The sequence below is a fragment of the Canis lupus genome, chromosome 17 (genome assembly GCF_003254725.2).
Source record: "Canis lupus dingo isolate Sandy chromosome 17, ASM325472v2, whole genome shotgun sequence".
NCBI classification, from domain to species: domain Eukaryota; kingdom Metazoa; phylum Chordata; class Mammalia; order Carnivora; family Canidae; genus Canis; species Canis lupus.
The window spans coordinates 58812721-58821715 of NC_064259.1; the positions used below are offsets into that span (position 1 = coordinate 58812721).

General features: G+C 56.5%; 4 non-coding genes across 4 annotated transcripts; 3 read left to right on the forward strand and 1 right to left on the reverse strand.

Moving 5' to 3' along the window:
• Positions 1–2163: 2163 nt before the first annotated feature.
• Positions 2164–2236, forward strand: TRNAV-CAC (transfer RNA valine (anticodon CAC)). Its single transcript has one exon. It is a non-coding gene; the product is annotated as a tRNA-Val (tRNA).
• A 3342-nt stretch (positions 2237–5578) lies between these two features.
• Positions 5579–5652, reverse strand: TRNAN-GUU (transfer RNA asparagine (anticodon GUU)). The gene has a single exon. It is a non-coding gene; the product is annotated as a tRNA-Asn (tRNA).
• A 559-nt stretch (positions 5653–6211) lies between these two features.
• On the forward strand, positions 6212–6283 carry TRNAH-GUG (transfer RNA histidin (anticodon GUG)). The gene has a single exon. It is a non-coding gene; the product is annotated as a tRNA-His (tRNA).
• A 2433-nt stretch (positions 6284–8716) lies between these two features.
• Positions 8717–8788, forward strand: TRNAE-UUC (transfer RNA glutamic acid (anticodon UUC)). The gene has a single exon. It is a non-coding gene; the product is annotated as a tRNA-Glu (tRNA).
• The last annotated feature ends 207 nt before the right edge of the window (positions 8789–8995 follow it).

Consider the following 8995-nt stretch of genomic DNA (forward strand, 5'->3'; position numbering starts at 1 on the left):
TAGGAAATGAACAAAGGGTAGTAGAAGGGGAAGGAGAAGTGGGCGGGGGGATGGGGTGACTGGGTGACAGGCACTGAGGGGGGCACTTGACGGGATGAGCACTGGGTGTTATACTATATATTGGCATATCGAACTTCAATAAAACATTTTTTTTAAAACTTTAAAAATTAAAAAAGAAAGAAGAATCGAGATTTAATTAAAAAGTCCTGGTTGGGACATGTGATTGCATGGTCTCTGGAGGCATGGAGTCTGGGAAGACTAAATCGCTGTGTGTGTTCTTTCTCCTTTATTTCACCAAATAATTCTCAGTGTTTCGTAGGCTTTACTTTGAATCTTCTCTCTCTCTCTCTTTTTCAAAATCAGGGAGGTTGGGCAAGAAGGAGGGGAAGCAAATCTTGGTGAAGTCTTCTCAGTTAACACTGGCAGGATGGTCAAGCCCAATGGCTCTGGAGGCAAACTGCCTGGCTCTGAGTGCCAGCTCTCACCATCCCAGGGCTAGGGCCCTTTGAAAGTCAGCTCGGCCTTTCAGTGTCTGGGTATTCACACCTGCAACGAAGGGTGGTAATAAGCTACGCTATCTCAGGTCGTTACGTGGACTAGACAAGTTATACGCGGTACAGCATGGAGGGACGTTGTGCTGGTCACACAGTAAAGCTCTGAGAAAGCAGTTAATAGTATTATAATTAAGACTTTTCTTTCCACCTAACTGCACCACTGCTGACTTTCGACATTCCCCAGAATAAATGGGGAGTATTAAAAGGTTTGGTTGGCCTCTTCCCCTCCATATTGGTGAGCAGCACTTGGACAACCGGTTACTTGATAATTTTGATGGTGATTTAACTGACAATGGGACGGCATGGCAGGGAACTGGATCCAACTTCATGAAATCCTTGTAGCTTGGACAAGCATGATGAGATGGTTTAGCTCATGGAGGACAGTCTTCTGCACATGCTTCTAGCAAGTGATATAATATCCAGCCAGGCTTACCCCAAATATTATTAGAAAACTTCAAATATGCACCAGTGATCCCCTCCTATTTTAAGAAGAAGAGGGAGAAGGAGAAGAAGAAAGAAGAAGAAAGGAGAAGAAAGAAGAAGAAAGAAAGAAGAAGAAGAAGAAGAAGAAGAAGAAGAAGAAGAAGAAGAAGGAGGAGGAGGAGGAGGAGGAGGAGGAGGAGGAGGAGGAGGAGGAGGAGGAGGAGGAGGAGGAGAAGAAGAATTATTATTTATCTGGAAGATGTAGATTTCCTCTTTCAGTGATGATGGAGTATTTGTAGTAAACCAGTATTCACCCTGAAAGGCAAGAAATAAAAATAGATAACAAGATAAAAATTTTCATCAGAGAAACAGAATCAATCATATTTTTTCAGGTCTGCTGTGAAGCCACAGAGAGACTCCAAGGCAGCCCACCCAGTAGAAACGGCCCTGCCCTCCGAGTCACGGCTATGCCACTCGTGGGCTCTGTGCCACTTAGAACGGTTTCTCGCACTTCCTTTTCATCCCTCCGTTCCAAGGCCTGGATTTCTCTGGACACTGTTCGACGGTAATGGCCACAGGCCTCCTGTCAGCGGCTTTAAAGCAGCCCAGGCAGGAACCCAAGGGACCACTTTTGCCCAGAGGGTACCAGAGTCTCCCCCTTCATCCCAGAGGACCGCGGAGGAGCGCACAGCGAAGGGCTGGGAACCGAGGCGCTCAGGGCCGGGGCCGCGGGGCCCGCGGGGGCGGGGGGAGCCGGTCCCCGGGCTCCTGGGAGGATTCCCAGCCCCGAGCGCTGACCGCCCCGCGGGGACCGCCCCGGCGACCGCCCCGGAGGGCGGGTGACCCCAAGGGGGCGGCGGGGGCGCCTGGGGCTCGGACGCAGCTGACCCGCCCCCCCTTCTCCCGGAAGGGGGTCCCAGCACTGGGGTCCCTCCAATCGGATCTGGAAACCCTGCGTTGGATGCGGATCCCGAAGCCGGACTGCCGAGGCCCCCAGAGTCTTGGGCGCCCGGGATGGTGGAGACGCGGAACCCCAGCCGGGCCGCTCGGGGCTGCGGTCCCCCGGCCTGCGGGCTCGCGGGTGCTCCCAGGGGCCTTTGCACTCGGCAAAGAAACTGGTGGGCAGAACAGTAGTGGCAGCACCAGGCTTTTCAGGGTCCTGGCAGAGGGCGCCGCCGGCGGCCTGGTTTCCGTAGTGTAGTGGTTATCACGTTCGCCTCACACGCGAAAGGTCCCCGGTTCGAAACCGGGCGGAAACAGCCCTCTTTCTTACCCCAAGTTCTATTCTTGCTCCAAACACGCAAAGGACCATGGGCTCGGCCAATGGGGCCTGGGCCGGCTTGCGCAGCTCCCTTTGCCATTCAGAAATAAACAAACAAAACAAACCTCACGCCTGAGGCTGGATGGGGTTCTGCTGCTGCCTGAAAGACTCAGACGCGCCAGCACTTAACAACCTGACTGGCCTCCTTGGTCTGCTCCCCCTCACGCTGGAGATCAGGCCAAGAAGAGCACACAGGGCAACCTGGACTTCAGGTTACTTTTACATCCAGAAGACCCCTGATCTGCTCCTCTGGCCCTAAGTCTCCTCTACAGGCTGACGGGTGCTATGGCTATGAAAACCAACACGTTCTTCCCTGTGCAGCAACCTTGGGCAGCAACCTTGGCTTCCCCCCAACCGCCCCCCCCACACACACACCCCACCATTACTGAAAGGTAGATTTCCCTGTCAGAACTAAAGAAAACCAACAGCACCTGGGACTCAAGCCAAAGATGCGAAGATTAAGAGCTTTGGGCTCCACCTAATGAGCCCACGGGGACGCCAAAGGAGCCTTTCAGGTACCGTCCTCAGGAGGGCCCTTGGACTAGTTCGAGGTCATGAAGTAGAGGGACTCTGCTCCTTGCCTGCTGAGAGCCAAGGCCGCCCCTTACTCCTAAGGAAACGGAGGCTCAGAAAGAGAGCATGGCCCTGGCTCTGCCACACACAGGGCTAAGCTAGACCAGAATGCAGCACAGGCCAGTGTCCTCATGGTCAGGCCTCAGAGGCCCAGGTGTGGCTGAGGCTGGGAGAGGTGAGGAGCAGGGGGTAGGGCTGGGAGCCATTGGCAGCTGGATTCAGCCCTAGGCCATTGGGACACCTCCCCACCCCACTGTTGCTCTCTCTGACTGGGAAATCTAACCTTTATTTTCTGGGTTTTCATCTGCTGGCGCCAAAGCATGGGTCCCTTTGGGACTACACTCTGTCACTCCTCTAAGGCCAACAAGCAAACTTTGAAACATACAGAACAAGTTGCAGGAGTGGTAATATACTGTATCCCTCCCCTAAGTGCACCAGTGAACATTTCCCCGCATTTACTTTCTCCCTCCATCCTCATATTTACAGACTGGACATCATTTGAAGGCACCTGGCAGACATCTCAAGACAATTGGTTAGGCTGCTCTTGCTCCCTCCCTTGGGCAATGTCCCTCCAAACCGGCATGACCTTTCTTCAGAGGCCAGGGGAGGGCTTTGTCCTCTGGAGGAGACCCCGCTTGTCCCTTCAGGAACCAGACATCTCTTGCCTCCAGGCTGCAGAGAAGCTTCAGGCAGGTGGAGTGTTATTTGCCTCTTCCGGGATAGTGCAGGCCAGGCGTGCCCTGTGCTTGTAGGAACAGGATTAGGTGGCCATGCCCCCAGCACTGCCTGCCCTCTGGGCTCCTTCTGGTGGGCAGTGGGTCTAGGGTCAGCCTGAGCTCTAGAACCTTCCCACCCCGGGGAGAGACCCTTCAGGGAAGAGCAGCTGCCCCCTTGGCTCCTGCCCTCCTGGCTCTCTCTTCCCTACAGGGATCTTAGAGGGTCCTGGCCCAGCCAAAGCTGAAGAATCCTTTCCTGGGGTGGGAGGGGGAAGGGAGCAGGTGGAAAATTCTCCAAAGGGAAGGGAAAAGTTTTCAAGAGCTTTCTGGAATTATCTGCATCGGTGCTGTCAGGTAGGTGGCTGCCCTGTGATGATGGGGCTTAGTCTTGTCCTGGCCTTGAGTTGGTCCCAGCTCCAGTCTGAGTCCAAACAGACACAGGCAACCTGATTTGAGGTGTGTATTCAATTGTGCCTCTCCCCAAAGTGGGGTAGTGACGGAGCTTCTATTTCTCGGACCCCCACTGGGGGTCCAAAGATGCTATTGATGGGGTTTCCTTCCTTCCTTCCTTCCTTCCTTCCTTCCTTCCTTCCTTCCTTCCTTCCTTCCTTGTTTTCTTCCTTCTCCTTCTTTCTTTCCCTCTCTTTCTTTCTCTCTTTCTTACTTTCTTCTGGTGTTATTTTTAAGTTATCACTACACCCAAGGTGTGTCAGCTAGAGCTCACAGTCCTGAGATCAAGAGTGAAGAGTCCCATGCTCTACCATTTGAGCTAGCCAGGTGCCCCTCACATTTCCTTTCCCGCTGAATCTGTGACTCAGGGAAGGAAACAAAAACAAAACCAAGAAATAGTTTAGCTGTAGATAAATGAGTCGTCTCAGTGCTAGGTACAAGAACAGAAAATCAGGTGGACAGTAAGGATGAATCTCAAATACTTAAACACTTCAAAGGATTTTAATATTTTCTATATAATGGCACAGAAGATATATATATCATGTCATATTTTATAAAAGGACTCCTAGTGTGCATCAGATTGGTTTGATGATTTTGATCTAAAAACTGCTTTATGTTGCCTTCTAGATTTACTAATAATGCAGAAAATATTGGTAGATAGTATTGTAGTTGATACAAGTCTTGGGCTTATTTTCTCTTCAAACTCCTAGGGACACTTAGCTGCCTAAATTTCCTCTACTGGTCTAACGAACACGCTTTCCTTCCAATACTATTTAAGAGCTTATACGATACCAAAGTATGTATTTCAGTAAGTTACATATATGATAAAATTTAATGGAGATTAAGTCTTATAATTCTGGCCATCATACTGACTTGTTATTCTTACAGTTTGGGGGTGGGGGTGGGGACGGCGGGTAAACCTTTTAAGGTATCTTATATAAATCCGAACATGCATTTCTCCATCATTTGTCAAGTCAATCTGCAATTTCAAGGTCTAGTGTCATCTTTAAGTTCTTCCAATGATATTAAATTGGAGGAATGTGAAGAGGTAGGAGATGGCTTGGAGGGAGGCTGGTAAGTTACAGGTGTGTGCTGCTATGAAGCCTGAAGCGGTCGCTGAAATAACAAAAGAAAGAGTTATAACTAACCCGTCAACAGGGAAAAACAAATTGGATGATATAGGAACCGTGGAAAGACTATGTTAGAGTAATTGCTCTTCCGGGCCTCTACCCTGCAGAAATATTTGTCAGGTGGCCAAAAATATGTGCACGAGAACGAGGATGACAGCCGTTATCTGTAACCATAAACACCTAGGACCAACTTACCGGAAAGAGTATAAGGAAAGGGACAAAGGATGGCAGCAACTGCACTGTTAAAAGGCATTTAGAGGGTTGCAGCCCTTCGAGGATTTCCGGATTCTCAGCCATGGGTTTTCTTCCTCCAGAGTCCGCGATGGCCTTATGGCCGGCCTCGGCCTCGGCGTCAGTCCTCCGGTGGTGCCCCCGCCAAAGGACGTTTTCTAGGTTCTAAAAAGGCCAACTCGTCCCTGGGTGGGCTCGAACCACCAACCTCTCGGTTAACAGCCGAGCGCGCTAACCGATTGCGCCACAGAGACCTGCGGGCAGTCCCCGCCCACGTCCGTCTAGATAGCGAGCTGTCACTCGGCGCTAGGGGGAGCCACCCGCCTTCCGTCGGCGGCGACCGGGCAGGGCGAGGCAGACGCCCGCGGCTCCCGGACGGTTCCTCCCTCCTGTCCCTCCCTCACCCACCTTGGGTGCCGGTGGCGCTCGGCTCACTCCCCTCCACGGCGGTCGGAGCTGGGGAGCTGCGGTGGTGCTGGAGGGGGTGGTCAACAGGGGCAAACGCCCAGGGCCGCGCGGGGCAGCGGGGGGAGGGGGTGGGGGCGAGGTGGCGCGGGCCGCCGGAGATCCCCAGGACCCCGTGCCGAGGCTCGGGCCGGATGGGGGTCAGGAGATGGAGGCTGGGGGTTCTGCGCCGCGCATCGGCGTCGAGGGGAAGGGGAGGTGTATCCCCTCCCCAGGGTGGTGGGCCCGCAGGGGACGGCGGCAGCAGCCCTGCGGTTTCTTCGGAAGGAACGCGGCGCCGTACCTGGAACGACTTTGCGTCCAGAGGCCCCGCAGCGGCGGCCGAGCCCGCGGCCGGAAGGGTGGCGCGCCGTGATCGTATAGTGGTTAGTACTCTGCGTTGTGGCCGCAGCAACCTCGGTTCGAATCCGAGTCACGGCACTCTTCCCGGGCGCTCGCCGCCTCTCCCTTTTACCTGGCGTGGAAACCCGCCCGCGGCGCTGGTCCCGGGGAGGGGGGGGCGCAGACGGCCCGGGGCGCCAGCAGGCCTTCCCCCGGAGCAGAGGGAAACTCCTCAGTGCACTGACCCGGGCACCGTCTCCTTCTGAGTCTGAGCGCAAGGAACCTGAAGAAATGCTTCCCCCCGCCCCCTTGGTGGTTTTTTTTTTTTTTTCCCCCTGCAAAAATCTTTATTGCCTCCATTTGGTCCACGTTTTGGGAAAGGGCTCCAGGATGGTTAAAAGCTGCCTAAGTGGCTGCAGGGCCTAAGGTTCAGGCACAAACCCTGGCACGGGGGGGGGGAGGGGCTGGGTGTGCCAGAGGAGCCCCTCAAAGCCTGCTGGTCTCCAGAGGCTCCTAGTCGTGCTTGAGAGTGAGCCTTTCGAAAAGACAGTCGCCCAGCCCAGCCTGGGGGGGCAGCTGCGGAGGTTAGTCAGGTGGTCGCCCATCTTCCTGATGAGTTTTACCTCCTCATCTAGGAAGTGGTTCTCCAGGAAGTCACAGAGAGGGGGATCCGCGCGGGCAGAACCCAGGCCCCGAATCACCACAGTCGTCGGCCCCCGACCGGCCTGCAGGGAGCCGCGGGGCTGCAGTGGCCCGGAGGCGGCGTCTCCGGGTTCCTCACTGCCTGCAGGAGCTGAGAGGCCCGAGAAAACTTCCGGTCGGATTAGCGACGCCTCCTCCGTAGACCCGCTGAGCCGCTCGAGCCCCGGCTCCGGGGAATCCGCTTCGGGGCCTTTTTCAGTCAGTTCCTGGCTGGCGTCCTCCCTACCGTGCGCACAGTAGCGCCTCCAGTGACACCGGCTACGCCCTCCGGGACTGTGAGATGCCGGCGGGCAGCCACCCCACGCCACAAGGGGTTTATTCCTCAGGAGACCCCCCGAGGGATCTCGGTCCCACGTCTTGGCCAAGACTGGGGTTTCCTGCCTGTCCTCACAGCTTGAGCCGCGCTGCTGGGAGAGTGGTGAGCGGTGCTGCCTCCGCGGGATGCGAATAGCCAGCGTCCCTGACGGCTGAACACGCGGGCACTGTCTTAGCGCTTTGCTGGCCTGCGTGTCTTCTTTCCCCACGGAGCTGTGCCATGGCCTCTGCCCCCCTAAAACACGGGGGCCAGTTGGCAGGAGCTCCTGACACATTATAGTTACAGGTTTGGGGATTTGCTCGCCTGCTTGTCTTGTCAGATTCGTCGTGGGAACATCGTCGCCCTGTCTGTGGCTTGCTGCTTTCACGGTCTTGCTGGCCTCTGCAGGAGCAGATATGCTTACGGTTGATGGGGTCTGATTCATCAGGTCTTTTTTTATATATACACATTTTCCCTGGGTCCTGTTTAGTAAACCGTTCCCTGCCAAGGGAACCTTTCCTGGGACTTCGGAGTCCCAAAGTCTCCTCAAAAACTGCTTTAGACCGTCAACCTCTATGTCTCATGAGGCACCTCCAATTAATTTTTGTGTGTAGTGTGAGGTAGAAATAAAGCTGTTCTCCCCGCCCCCAAACATTGATCCTATTTTCTTTCCACGAGGACATGTTTTCATTGAAAGCGAACTCACCGGGTCAGCTGTTCGGCAGTTTCAGGGTCTCGGTCCATTTATCTGGTTGTGTCTCCTGATGCCACTGGCACATTGCGCGGTCCGAAGGGGCTCAGAGTCGGTCCTCACGTCGGTAGCGTAGCGTCAGCCGCCCCCCCGCCCCCCGGGTCTGTGCGTTTTCACACAGCGCAGTACGTTTTGAAACGACTAACTCATCAGACAGTCACCCAGAGCCAGACACGCGTTCACTTCATCCCTCTCACCTCAGGGTGGGGCACGTCCCTCTCCCCGCCCCGTCCCCCAGGGGTCTAAGGGCCTCTCTCGCACCGAACCGCCCCCCCCCCCCCCAAGGTGAATGAGGCTCCGGTTGTCTGCAGGGCGGATGAACAGGCCCAGCGTCGTGGGAAAGCTACAGGGGCCGCAGGTTGTGGCGGAGACCCGGGGTCCAGCTGGGCCGCCCGGCCTTCCTTGAGGCGGTCTCCGTCCGCGCGGCTCGGCGGCCGCGTCCCTCGGGGTCCTCCGGGCGATGCGCCCCCCCCCCCGGGTCTCACGCCGGCGCCTCCCCTCCCGCGCCCTCGCGGCTCCTCGTGTCCGCCCGCGGCCGCCTCCCAAAGGTGCGTCTCCGCGGCAGCCCCGAGGTGCGGCCGGACGTGTGGACCTGGCGGGGCTCGGGGCCTCGGGGCCCTGGCGCGTCTCCCGCGGGCTCTCGTTTGGAGACACGGGGAGGGCATGCCATCCTGAAAGGGCTCCTGGGAGGCCGGGGGACCTCCTAGAGGCCGGACGCCTCCCCCAGCGCGGGGGAAACGGTCCCTCCCGTGGGAGGCCCCCGGGAGAGGGAACTGGCACCGTCTCCCTGGTGGTCTAGTGGCTAGGATTCGGCGCTTTCACCGCCGCGGCCCGGGTTCGATTCCCGGTCAGGGAATCACCTTTTGCCCGTCGCGCGAAGGGACTTTCTTTCCTCTCCGGAGGTCCGCGCGGTGTGCGCCCCGCCCCGAGTCTCCAACTTCCGCGGGCCGGGCGGGGATGGGGGTGGCGGAGACGATACCGGGCCCCTTCTCAGGGCGCACGGTGCTTGCTGCCCTCCAGTCAACCGCCTGCAGAAGCGGCTTCAGAGGCTCCCCGGCGGCCA